Raw genomic sequence first — 14,054 nt, forward strand, 5'->3', positions numbered from 1 at the left:
AGCTGACAGCAGCCCTGCCTTTCCTCACTTTTTTCCTGTGGTATTTCTGGAGAGCCAAAGCAGTCCTACCTACGCTCTTTGCCATTGCTTCTTCTATCTTAAGCCTTTCACTGTCCCCAGCTTTAATAAATGTACTCTCAGCCCTGGTTGGTGTGGCTCAGTAGATTGAGCACCTGCTTGCGAACCAAAGGGTCTCCGTTTTGATCCCCAGTCAGGGCACAGGCCTGGGTTGCAGGCCAGGTCCCCAGTAGGGGGCGTGTGAGAGGCAATCACACATCGATGTTTCCCTCCCTTCCCCTTTCTCTAAAAATAAATAAATAAATAAAATAATATTAATTGTAGTAATGTATACATTCTACAAGCTATAATGGTCTATGAATATAGGATGTTTTCAGTAAATTACACACCAAACTATTAATACGATTACATATTGGCATAATAAATGATAATAAATATAAAATGATAAACTACAGAGTACAATTAGGGAATATGACAGTGTACAACTTATAGGCTAATTGTTCTGGTCTATACGGTACCAGAAAACCTGTGGGTAGTTTTTTTTTCCTCCCCAATGGGGGAAAGAGGTGCTTTCAACACATTGGAAAACCCTTGAGGTTTCTTCTTGGGAGTCCACTTGTTTCTGTGTGGTAAGGGAGGGTATAATCAGTATTTGTGGGTATAAGAATATTTGCTTTGGGAGGCCAGACGATGTTATGGAAAAATCATTTGCAAACCCATGAGTTACTTGTATGTTGCTGGGGCCAAAAGGTCCCAGAGCTAAGTTTTATTTCTCTATCTGTATTTCAGTCCCACAAGGTGTTGAACCTGCGGGATAAATGACGTTAGCCTTTCAAAAACCAAACTATTGTACTGTTTGCATTTTCCCTAGATCCCGGGATTCCCGAGGCACTCTGAAGGAGGTCTTTAAGGTCCTAACTTGCATTGTTTAGGAAAAAATTCTCCGTCTGGGGAAAGCAGTTTAGGGCTGGGCTATCCATCGGTTTCTTAATAGAACCCTCCTAAGCTTCCAGGCGCGGCAGGGATTTTGGCAAGCTTGTGCATTCTCTCCGTGATCAACCCGCTAGAAAGCATTCCCCTAATTCTAAAAGCTTGCAATACATTCACATTCCACATCTCAGCAAGGAAGGAAGAAGGCCCGGATTCGGCTGCTAGTCTGGAGGAGCCGAAGGGAGGGTGTGTCCAAGGCTGGCCAAGCACACCACTCCATTCAACTCATTCATTCATTCATCAAATACTTTGTTATGCGCATATTTAGTGCCAAGCAGGGATCCTTGCCCACCAGGTCATCCAGAGCGGTACGCAGAGCCGAGAACTTCAGATTCTCAGGCAAGGGGTCTCCCCATTTTTCCCTCCGGGAGAGCTCAGAGACAAAGAGATGCGCCCCTGCAGCTCCAGAAGCTGACGGTTCCTCGCCGCCCCGGGGCTTTCGGCGCCGTTGCCTCTCCAGTCCCCAGCCCGAGGGGGCGCTGCAGCGCCGGGCGCCCCGCCCGCCCCTGCGCCGCGCCGCGTTCCGCTCGGATCTGAGCTGCGGGCGGCACCGTGGTGGTACGTCCCCGCTCGCCGCCCTCCCCCTCCCCCTCCTCCTCCGCCCTCCCCGCCGGTGGTAGGTGCCGGAAGTGCCGCCATTTTGGGGTGTTCTGCTCTGGCGGCGGCGGCGGCGGCGGCGGGACGCGGAGGCTCCCCCGGGACTCGGCCTCAGCAGCGAGGCGGCGGCGGCTGAGGAGGCGCAGGCAGCAGTCGAGGCAGCGGCGGGCTCAGGTGCAGCCGCTGGTGAGTGCGGCGGGCGCGGGATAACGGGCCGCTGGCGGGAGGGAGGGAACGAGGGAGGGAAAAGAGGCAGGAGGGAGGCGCCGCGGGGCGGGTCCGGTCCGGGCGGTCGCGGCCACAAGGCCCTCCGGGCGCGGCCGCTCCTCTTTCCCCGCGCCCTGGGGGCAGGTCTGTGATCTCCGCCCGCGTGTCGCGGTTCTCTGCTCCCCGGGTCCCGGCGCGTGCCCCCGCGCCCAGGGAGACCCGCCCTCCTCGTGGCCTCTCTCCTCGCGCTCTTTGCCTTCACCCTCCGGACCCACAAGCCTTCGTTCCCTGCCTGGGGGTAGCTCCGTCCCCCCCTCCTTTTTTTTTTTTTCCGGTCTCCGTGCCAGACCCAGGCTGGCTGCCCGGGACACCGCTTCCCTGCTCCTGTCTGCCCGCATGTTCTAGGTGCTCACCCCAGGGGGTGCCCCAGGACCCCTGCCTCTGGAGGGCAGCGCTTCTCCCCGGGAACCTCGAGAGCCTCGGTTCCTCGCCCCAGATCCGCTAGGGCCTTGGCTCGCCCTCCCCCCACATCAGGTGTTCACCCAGTCGTGGCCTAGAAGCAAAGCAGGGCTGGAGTCTCGCTCCCGGAGCGCGGAGCGCTTTCTGCTAGGCTCCCGGCGTGGCGTTGCAGGCCACCGGCGTCCTGGTTGTGGTTCTCGGGGCTGGCTGTTTCAATTCTCTAAGACTGCTGCACGCGCTTTAAGGACCTTCCCGGTGGTTTGGGCTCGTCCTCCTAGTTAAGAAGGTGGTGAGGTTTTTTTGATCGGAGCCTGTTTCAGCAAAAATGGAATTATCTCGCCAGGAGAGTTAATGCTGTACTTTTATTACCTTCGAGTTCAGCGGCTGTAGAACAGTTTTAGGTAGCGTGGAGTGCTGTAATGTCTGCCGTAGAAGAGGTTGCAGATGTCCAGTGACTCCTGGACGGGAACTTCAGCTTTTAAAGGCTTTCCCTTGTCTTTGATTCTCCCTGGAAAGAGGAGCGGTGGTGGTGGTGGTGGTGGTGGGGCTTTGATCGCATCCTTTCCCCTTCTCTGCCAGTGTTGGGTGGGCTCTTGACAAGTGTGTACTTTCCTAGAGTGCTGTGCCCGTTTCCGTCTCCCCTGGAATGCTTGGTGAGGAAGGTGTCTCCACTTAGACTCACCCAGGGCTCCTTCCGTTTTAACATGAATGAACCCACGTGGAAAATCACCGAGTGACCATTGCGTGCAAACACTGTTGCTGCACTCACCCCACATCCTCCATGCCAGTTTTTATATTCTGACATTCGCGTGGGGTTTTCGGTCATGAATTAGCCAAGGTTGAATCTGGAACTTCCGAGCTGTTGCTTTAACCAGGAAGTTGATGGTTCCCCCAGTTCTTTGCTCTTGACTGGAGACACCTGTTTCCACAAAGAATGGCTCCTGGCCCAGAGCACAGGCTTCCCACTTCTCTCCAGCCATTCCTTCTTGCCCGTGGTTTTTCTTTCCCTCCTTACTATCTCTTATATAGCGTCTGCACTTAAAATCCATTAGGAAGCGGGACTCTTAGAGATAGAGTATCTTTTCCAAACCCTTTCACATTTCAGATGAAGGAACTGAGGTTCCCAGAGGTTAAGTGACTTTGCCCAAGGTTACATAGCCAGTGCTCTTAAGACAGTCTCATCGTAGATTTTTTTTTAAATGGTATCTTGCAAATTGCCCTTTAAGGTGTGATGGAATGGAAAGGGTCCTGAGCTTGAAGTTAGAAGGCCTGGACTGTAATCCTCACCCTGTCAGTTACAAGCTGTGCAACCTTGGCCACGCCCCTGTTCTGAGCCTCAGTTTATTCTCTTCTGCAAAATGGAGGCAATGGTATCTGCCTCTGGCCGGGTGCTAATTAGTCCAGTTTCAGCGCTGCAGCTAGTGAGAGGGCCTGTGGCAGGAGAGGCTGGCAGTGAAATTTTGAGACAGGTGGTTTGTTTGTTTAATATATAAAATTCCTGTGTATTTTTATTATTACAGAAGTTAGATTCTTTATCTTACTGCTCTTTTTATATGCTATAGAAATGTTTCTTATTTTACCAAAGGAGTCTTATCCAAGTAACAGTTTTGTGATGTGTTTTTAAGATTTAATAATAGGTGATAAGCATAGTTTTACAACCTTATTTTAGATGCAGCTCAGCTCCAGCACATGTGGTCAGTGGATAGCCCAGCACAGGAGCAGAGAAGTTGCTCTTTTAAACATATGCTGAGCTGGAAGAGGAGAGGAAGGCCACTTATTGTATGTCTACTGGATTTTTTTCTTTTTAAATTAAGTTTTGGGCTTTCTGCTAGATGTGGACTGTGAGTCCTGAATTCCATGTCCCTTCCAGGAACTGCCACTGTGGCTTCTTCAACTTAACTTGACTGTGAGGCTGGACCTAATATGGAAGTGGGAGGTGAAGGGGCTGGTATGCCGGGGAAAGGGAAAGAGAAGAGCTGTCACCTGGAGGCCAGGGTGAATTTGGAGGAAATAGAAACAGTAGGCTCCTCTCCATTCAGGGCTTTGGGTGCCCACAACAAATTGCTGTTTCCTCTGCCTTTAAAAAAAAAAAGGAAAAAAAAAGCTTTTTTGAGATTTAATTCACATATAATTCATTGGTTTTTGATATATTAAATTACTTGTAAATTGAAATATATACAACAAAAGTTGCTATTTTAACCAATTTTTATATTTAGCACATTTTTATGTGGTAAAAATTACATAACATAAGCTTGATCATCTTAAGTATTTTTGTGTGTACAGTTCTGTGGCATTAAGTACATTCACGTCGTTGGGAAATGTCTGCAGAATTTTTATCTTGCAAATCTGAAAGTTGACAATCCCAGCAACAGTACAAGGGCTCCAGTATTTCCATATCCTTGCCAACGTTTGTTATTTTCTGGCTTAACATTTTTTTTAAAGAGTAGCTTATCCTAATGACTGTGCAGTGATAAATATCTCATTGTGTGTATATGTGTTTTTTTTTAAAGAACTTATCTATTTATTTTTAGAAAGAGGAGAAGGGAGGGAAAGAGAGGGAGAGAAACATTGATCCTCCGACCGAGAACCAAACCCGCAACCTAGGTATGTGCTCTGACCGTGAATCAAACCGGCAACCTTTTGCTTTGCGGGACGACACCCAACCGACTCAGCTACACTAGTCAGGGCTTATTGTGGTTTTTGATATGCATTTCTCTGTAATGATGTTGAACATCTTTTCATATGCTTGTTGGCTAATGTCTTTGCAGAAATGTCTGTTCAAGTCCTTTGCCTGTTTTTAAACCATATTGTTTGATTGTTGTTGTTGAGTTGCAGTTTTTTATATATTCTCAATTATTAACTCTTTATTAAATATATAATTTGCACATACTTCCTCCCATTCTGTATGTTGCCTTTTCATTTTGTCAATTGTGTCCTTTAAAAACTTAATATTTTTTAAGTTTGATGTTAGTCTCATTTGTCTGTTTCTGTTTTTGTTGCCTGTGCTTTTTTTCTTTCTTTTTTCTTTTTTTTTAGGATTCTAAGATTTTATTTATTTATTTTTAGAGAGGGTAAGGGAGGGAGAAAGAAAGGGAGAGAAACATCAATGTGTGGTTGCCTCTCACGCACCAGCCTGCAGTCCAGGTATGTGCCCTGACTGGGAATTGAACCGGCGACTCTGGTGGTTCGCAGGCTGGCACTCAGTCCATTGAGCCACACGAGCTACGGCATGCTTTGGTTTTATATCTAAAAAAAAAAAAAAGGATAATCATTGCCAAGTCTGAAACCATGAAGCTTTTCCCCTACATTGTCTTCTAGAAGTTTTATGATTTTAGGTTTTAGGTTTAGGTCATTTAAATAATTTTTAAGAGTACAGTGCAGTTATCACCACTCTCTTTTTTCCAAAAACTTTGTAACCAGCCCTGGCTGGTGTGGCTCGGTTGGGCATGATCCTGTAAACTGAAAAGCCTGGGTTGATTCCCAGAGCACATGCCTGAGTTGTGGCTCTTCATATGTTTCTCTTTCACATCCTCCCCCTTTCTCTAGAATCAATAAAAGGGGAAAAAAAAAATTAAACTTTGTAACCATTAAGCAAAAAGCCCAATACTCCCTTCATTCTGGACACTCCTGGTAACTTCTAGTCTGTTTTCTGTCTTGTGAATATACCTCTTCTAGGTATTTTCGTGTAACCAGAATCTTACAATATTTCTGTCCTTTTGTGTCTGGTTTATTTCATTTAGCACAAAAAAATTTTTTTTAAAGATGTTATTTATTTATTATTAGAGAGAGGGGAAAGGAAGGAGAAAGAGAGGGAGAGAAACATCCATGTGACTGCCATGGGGACTTGGCAGGCAACCCAGGCATGTGCCCTGACCAGGAATTGAACTGGTGACCCTGAGGTCCCCAGGCCAGCGTTCAGGCCACTGAGCCACACCAGCCAGAGCCAACAAAGTTTTTAAGGTTCATCTATGTTGTAGCATATATGTACCTGGACTTCATTAATTTTTGTGGCTGAATTCCTCTGCTTCTTGAGGTCAGGGATGTCCCTTGATAGCTCTCCTTCTTTTGGAGCTGCATAAGGCTGCGGAATTGATTAGGATTCATGCTGTGCGTGTAGATTGCCACACAGGTATGTCCAGTAACAAGCTCATAAACCAAATTTCAGTTAATAGCACCATTTCTTTTTTTTTTCACTGTGTGGTTGCCTCTCACTCGCGCCCCCAACTGGGGACCTGGCATGCAACCTAGTAATGTGCCCTGACTGGGAATCAAACCAGCGACACTTGGCTCGCAGGCCGACGCTCAATCCACTGAGCCACAGCAGCCAGGGCCTATAGCACCATTTCTAATTTAATCATAACTTCTGATCTTTGAATGGGTTGTGTACAGAAAAAGTGTCACACGAAGAGAACAAGAATAGGCAAGTTTTAAGTTTCTGCCTTTGCTTTATAATTATAATATATGAGTAGTTTTTTTTTTTTTTCCCAGAGAGTAGACTGATCTCCAGATATTTCATAGTGTGTACAAATAAGTTTAAAAACCTGACATTTAGCCCTTGTGGAGGGTGTGGCTCGGTGGCTTGAATACCGGTCTGCGTACCAAAGGGTTGCCGATTTGATGCCCTGTCAGGGCGCATGCCTGGGTTGCAGGCCAGGTCCCCAGTTGGGGGCGTGTGAAGAGAGGCAGCTGATTGATGTGTTTCTCCCACATCGATGTTTCTCTCCCTTTCTTTCTCCTTTCCCCTCTCTCTAAAACTAAATAAAATCTTTAAAAAAAAGCAAACCCCAAAACCCTGACATTGAATGGGCTCGTTTGATTAATATTTTCAGGGTAAAAGCATGATTTCCCAGTTTGTTTCAGTAGGAACGAAGCTATTCAGAGTATTCTCATACATGAAGGCTTTCTTATTAAGATGGGCTTCTACTTATTTTTTGGAAGTTCATAGCTGTTTTTCACCTGCTTGACTGTTTTCTTCTCTCTGCTTTTCAGACCGTGCCTCCCACTCCATTTTCATCCCAGAGCACATGCCTCGTAATAAAGGGAGTTTAACATAAATCGTTGGGTCACGGGATGAACTGGAAGTTTTATTCACTCAACCCTGTTATCCCATTACAGCCCTCACAGTACTTCACTCATAAGACTTCATTTCAGTGTCAGGGAGGACATGCATACTTTTTTTCCAAAGTATTCTTTGAGTCTTCTTAAATTTTTTCTTATTTATTGCTTTGAGAGAGAAAGAGGGATTGATTTGTTGTTTCATTTACTTGTGGTTGATTCTTGTATGTGCCCTGACCAGGGATCGAACTCGCAACCTTAGCATATGGGGATGACACTCTTAACAAACTGAGCCACCTGCCAGGGCCATTCTTTGAGTCTTGATTATTTTTGATAATGTGTAGTTGGAGATTGAATGTATCATGGAAGTTCGAGTATTTCAGAAATATACCATATTTTTCGCTCTAGAAGACGCACCTCTAGGTTTAGAGGAGGGAAACAAGAAAAAAAATATTCTGAACCAAATGGTGTACTAAAATATTTAATAAAATATAACAGGATAAAATTTCAGCCATGTAAAGTGAACAGCAGTCAACAGCGGTATTAAGAACCATCATCACTGTCACTAAAAATGAGGAGAGACTTTAAGGTTCAAGTACTCTTCTAGTTTTCTGGAAACCCCAAGAACTCATCATTAGTGTCAGAATTTATGAAGCTTGGTTGCTCACAATCACTGATATCACCTTTTTCACTATCTTCATACTGACCAGACACCCTGAGATTCAGCAGTAAAGTGGGACGTTTAAGCATCCCCAGGGGTTTCGTGTGGACCCACCGCTTCCTCTTCTAACAGCTGTCGCCACCGTTGACAGGTCAGGTAATACACATCACAGTCTGTGATGCAATATTCGCTCCATAAGACATTCCCCCCCACCCCCATCCCTGCCGCTTTTGGGGGAAGAAAGTGCGTCTCATGGAGTGAAAAATACGGTAATTTGAACCAAGAATTAACTTTCTTTGTAGCCTTTTCGAGTGGAACTTCTGACAAATCCAAAGTTGATTAATATTAATATAATCCTGTGTTTACCTACACACTCTTTCCTAGAGGTGCTGTGGCACACAAAATAGTCAAAAGGCAAGTAAAATGGAAACAAGATTTTTGAAAAAGTCCTGGCAAAGTAGTCTTTCCCATAATTGAGAGTTGATTCTTTGATTTTTGAGTCCTTAAAATGAAAATTGTGGTTTCAAAAACCGATGTGACTTGAGTGGGGTTTATAGCGTGGGAAGGATAGGTGTGACAAGCCAGTGGGTCTAACAATTGCTGCCGTCACTGTGTGAGCTTACCATTTCTGGGCCTGTTTTCCCATCTTTAAAAGACTATCAGGCTGGAATGGTAACAGGAGAGTTAATTGAGATAACTTAGGCTGGGCACTGAGCAGTGCCTGGTTCAATATTGATAATGCTATTTCCTCTTTTCATCTGTAGAAACAGGCATACTACTTATCGTATGGGTCAGTAATGCAGTTCAGCCAAAGAACACAGCAGTGCCATTTGGAAAAAGCAGCTACTGAGTTAGTGTTCCTTTTGTTTGTACTTGGATTTATTTTGTTCTGCATTTTCCTTTGTCTTTTGTGGCATAAAGGATGAGATGTCCGATGTCCTAATGTCCAATTCTTGCATGTGAAATGTTGTGCTACTCAAGGCATCCTTCCCATAGACCCTTTTAACCCATGTTCCCTGTGGAATCCTTGAGTAATGTGGTTTCCTAGATTCATTTTTGCTGTCTACTTTATGAAAATACAAACGAGTTTATTATTGGATTTGTAATAGGGACACCTAGGTCTCTCCCTAAGTAGGTAGCTAGTTTTAGGCATGGAGGAAGGGAGGGAGGGAGGAAGGGCGGGAGGGAGGAAGGGCTGGCTTTAATATTTAGAGTTGTGATGTTAATCAGTTTTAGTTATTTGTATTTGTAAACTATATTGTATCAAGAATCCTTATCTGAGCTTTGTAATTTGCAAAAGACAGTTTTCTTGATGAGATCTTTATAATTGTACCTTTATCTTTATCTTGAAATTGGCTGTTAGACTGGGTTTTCTTACAGAATTGTTCTGTTGTTATTTTTTTAACCTCTGCTATGCTATGGAGGCCATGAGCATATATTTATTTTAAACCTCTTTGAGTTCCAGATCTGTAAAATTTTCCAAGAATGCTTTATAGTCGTCATAAACTCCGTATTGACTTAACATTATTTTTTTCACTAAGGAAATTTTAATTCTCCTAAAAACTCTTGTCTCAATTATCTCTGGGCATTGGGACATGGATTTTTTTTCCTTCTTCATACTTACCATTGTTTTAAAATTTTTATACAGAGAACATTAATTTCATAAAAATGAAAAGTTACATTAAAATTAGACTTTTCTGCCCTGGCTGGTGTGGCTCAGTGAATTGAGTGCCAGCCTACAAACCAAAGGGTCTCCAGTTCAATTCCCAGTCAGGGCACATGCCCTGATTGTGGGCCAGGTCTCCAATTGGGGGTGCATGAGAGGCAACCACACATTGATGTTTCTCTTTCTCTTTCTCCCTCCCTTCCTCTCTCTCTGAAAATAAATAAGTAAAATCTTTTTTTTTAATTAGACTTTTCTCAAGGGATGAAAAAGGGGAGGAGACTGAATAATAAGACAATTCAGCCTCTTAAGTGATTTAAAGCATTTTAACACCTAAGAGTTTTATGAAGTTCTAATACAACATTCAGTCAGCTAACCTTTACCCCACTTTACAAGAAATAGACTCATTTTCAGAACAGCTTTTATAAATAGGAATGGTGGGTTCTAGTTAGGCTGCAGTGAGATCTGATGGATCTCTCTTAATTGATTTTATTTATTTTTGGCTATTATTTATTTATAGCTTATTGAATAGCTTTTAGCTTTCACCCAAAGAGTCAGTAATATGCATGTCTTTGCTTTCATTAGGAGAGAGGAAAAGGCTGAGGTTCCTTAGGGAGAGACTGGTTTCTGGCCCATATTAGTAACACTTTTTTTTCCCCCCCTGCAGAAAAGGTAGGGATCCTAATGTGTACAGTTTATGTATAAATTAACAACTTCTTTGTACAGTGATTTTGTTGCTGGCAGTGTTGATGGTGCAATTGGACCTTGGTTTTTGAGTTTGGCAAAGAAAGATTTCAAAGTCCAGAACTCAAATTATAAGGTAAAGTTTATTTGGAGTTACAGAGGGTGTGCTCCCAAGAGGGTGAGTGCCCCTTCATTGATTTTAATGTGCCACTTTCAGGTGCAGAGTGTGGCTTTGAAAAGAACTCTTCACTTTTTGACCTCCACCGACTGCCAGCTCTTCTTTTTTACAACTGCGTTCAGCCTTGACACAATGGAGTTGAGTATCACTATCCCCATATTGAAACTCCACTGACACTTTAGTTCTGAGATGGGAAATGAATGTTTTTAGTTTGGGGAGTCTACAAAAATGAAGTTTTTTGGTTCCAAAGCTGTTTAATTTTACAGTGTTACACTTTTATTTTGGGTCAGTAGTCAGTAGTTTCATTTATGTAACATTGCTACTCTCTAGCAGAAGAATCCCTGAATTAGAAACTGTTACCACTTTCTCATTGTTCTTTTACTTCTTTGTTTCCTGTGAGATTGAAGCAAGCTCTTGTATAGACTCGGAATGTGTGTGATATTTGGTGATAATGCGGGGTAATAGTCTGCTGTGGGTATAGACTATCTTTTTTAACCCAATATTATTTGGACATCTGCTAAGTTTTTGCTACTTTCTGTTTTCTACAGATAATTTGCTGTAGGCATTTCCCAGTTTCTTTTCGTGCCCCTACCTTTTGTGTGTGGGAAACATTCCTCTTCTCTGCTCTGGTGCCCTCCCCCCACACCGCTACCCTAGCTCGCCTGTTGTTTCTGTGCCCGACGTGAGGCCGCCAACTAGGTTGGGTGGGAGGCTTACCAGTGATACACCTGTGTCGTCCTCTGGCTGCCTGCCTGATTCCGAATGCTGTCTGAGCAAGAGTCTTAGGGGCTCCAGGGAGTGGAAGGAAGTCGGGGTGGTGACTGGTTATTACTGCACATTGTAGCAGTACTGCTCCTGTGGTCCTGTAGTCATTCTAAGCCTTATAGCAGGCTTTCGGCAACGATATTTCACTGGAGGCTGTTTGTGTGTTAAAAGACTTTTCCTTGGGTTCATATTTCTTAGGTGGCTAGAGATGAGGGGTAGATACTGCATTTTACATTCTTCAGTCCTTCCCTGCCATGGTTCAGTTTGTCATTTAGTGCACAGCTGACCTCCCCGGTACTGTATCATAGGATATTATTTACTCTTTTGTTAATAATATCTGTTTTCTGTCCTGGCTGGTGTGGCTCAGTGGATTGAGCGCTGGCCTTCGAACCAAAGGGTTGCTGGTTCGATTCCAAGTCAGGACACATGCCTGGGTTGTGTGCGGGCCAGGTCTCTGGTTGGGGGCACGTCAGAGGCCATCACACATTGATATATCTCTCCCTCTCTTTCTCCCTCCCTTCCCTTCTCCGTAAAAATAAATTTAAAAAAATCTAAAAAAAAAACCCAAAACACTTGTTTTTCATTTCAGCAAGATTTTAAGCTTTTTGAGGGTAGATTATATCTCTTTTGAGAACTCAGGCACATAGTCTCTGCCCTAATTGTACTCTGTGATCTAGCCCTTCTTTACTTTAAAAAAAAAAAAAAAAAATTTATAGAGAAGGGGAAAGGGAGGGAGAAAGAGAGGGAAAGAAACATCCATGGATGAGGGACACTTCGGTCCATTGCCTCTCAACTGGTCCTGGCCCACAACCCAGGCATGTGCCCTGACAGGGAATCGAACTGGCAACTTCGGTTTGCAGGCCGGCCCTCAATGCACTGAGCCACACTGAACAGGGCCAAAACATGTTTTAATGATTATTTGTTTATAACTACGTGCTCCTCTTAGGCATATAAGACAGATAATAATACTGCTGTTTCAAATAGGAAACTTAAAGTGAGCCATCATTTTAAAATAATTTTTTTGTAAGGCATATGGATCAGGTCCTTTGTTCTTTTCCAGGCAAGTAACACATTTTAGTGTCCTGATTGTTTACTCTTTTGAAAAAGGTTGATGGACTTGAATGGAACACAATGATGTGGGTTGAATGGCAGGCAGTTGAGACTTTAAACAAAGGGTAATGGTGAGTGGCTGAGTGCCCAATTGATGGAGTCTGTCTGGTCTCAGCTCAGTTAGTAACTTCATGAATGATCTGTAATAGGAACAGCACAGTGGAGTTTTTCTCTTTGAGAAATGTTAATGAGGGAGGGAGGGAAGCTCTGAGAAAGACAGTTCAATGCTTCTTATTTGATTTCTTCCTGCGATCATCATGTTTCTGTTAAGTTGAAAGACTTTATTCCAGAAAAATGTAAAATTTTCCGGTAACATTAATGAGCAGGAATTAAAAAGAGACAAGAGCCAGCTTTGAAATGTGGAATTACGTACAACGAGGAGGGAATAGATTTGCAGGGTAGAAAAAGTTGGAAGACATTATTTGACCCGGGAGGCGAAGTTGTGAATATGTACCTGAACGGTGTTATGCCTTCCTGTCGTGTGTACACAGAAGGTTACAGTCCACAATGCTTGCTTGAATTGGGACCGCGCATAAAGTCAGCACTCAGTAAATATTTGTGGAACACTCCGTGTCTGGTCTAATGGTACTTTATGTTTTGAGACAGTTCAATACTGCCTCAAATTACTGTCTTTTGAAGATACTCAAAGTACTTTAAAGCTCCAAGGAGTTTTCTGGGGGGCGAGCTTTCCATTGAGAGACATTAAGTTGGCTAAGATTTGTACTCTAAAAGCCTTTGTGTGGCTCTGTGATCTTGAAACCTCATAGTGTATGTTGCTTGGACAAAATCAGAAGGCTCCTAGACAACCCTGATTCTGGCTCTGTTTTCTGTAGCTCCAGAGAATAAGAAAAGGAGAATCTGATACTGCTGGCAGCCTGTGCTCTCTTGCTTTTCCGGCCAAGACGTGCATTTAAAAATAAAATCAAGGAAATTGTAAACCAGTAGTAAAAACGAATAAAGCACCTAGGAGTTTGCCTCCTCTCATGTCTGGTTGCTAGAGTCTTTCATTTTTGTCTTTAGACACCCTGATAGCCAACTAATGTGGTCAAACTGTCCTCTGGGCTCGTCTTTTGCTCTTCCTCTTTGAAGTTTATGGGAAACGATCACAGAAAGGCACCATGTTTATTATATATTTATTGTTTTCATCGTATGCTATTTCTGTCTAATGGCCTCTGGATATATTTGTTTACAAGTGCACTTTAAAAGTTTGTAGACTTCTTTACTAAACTAATTTGGGTTATAGATTGTGGCAATGGGTTTGGGAAACTATTTTAAAATAACCCTTTTGGACCTGCTACAGGAAAGCTTAGGTGAGTAAATATATCAAAACTATAGATTATTTCTATGGAATATCTTGATGCTTACGCTTACCTTTAGCTGATGGTATACCCTATCTCCTTAGATTATTATTTTTGCTTTAGGCTTGTGAATTTGCAATTTCTGTTTTATAATATAAGTTACGAATTTGGTTTCAATACATTTTATCTTAGTGGCATTTATATTTAGGCTTTTTAATAATTATCTGAGATTAAGGAAAGACTTAATGAGTACAGGAACACTTACTGAGCTTTGTTTCAGGTACCTTTCAGCTTGCAAGTTATTGTGGATCAGGCCTAGGTTAGCTGAAGTTCTCGATTATTACTGTAGAATCAAATGCTCTTTTTATT

General features: G+C 43.3%; 1 protein-coding gene across 21 annotated transcripts in view; it reads left to right on the forward strand.

Annotated features, from left to right (window-relative positions):
• The first annotated feature begins 1,639 nt into the window (after positions 1-1,639).
• Positions 1,640-14,054, forward strand: part of CELF1 (CUGBP Elav-like family member 1) — a 76,916-nt gene continuing 64,501 nt past the window's right edge. For 15 of the 21 annotated variants that reach the window (XM_090261466.1, XM_090261458.1, XM_090261439.1 and 12 more), the window contains exon 1: positions 1,730-1,791. The gene's annotated coding sequence lies outside the window, so the exon portion shown is untranslated. Of the gene's footprint in view, positions 1,792-4,802; positions 4,876-14,054 lie in introns of all 21 variants that reach the window. The other 6 variants (XM_090261499.1, XM_090261508.1, XM_090261449.1 and 3 more) reach the window with 5 other exon arrangements.

The sequence above is a fragment of the Furipterus horrens genome, unplaced genomic scaffold, assembly GCF_987537825.1.
Source record: "Furipterus horrens unplaced genomic scaffold, mFurHor1.1.pri manual_scaffold_2, whole genome shotgun sequence".
Taxonomy (NCBI): domain Eukaryota; kingdom Metazoa; phylum Chordata; class Mammalia; order Chiroptera; family Furipteridae; genus Furipterus; species Furipterus horrens.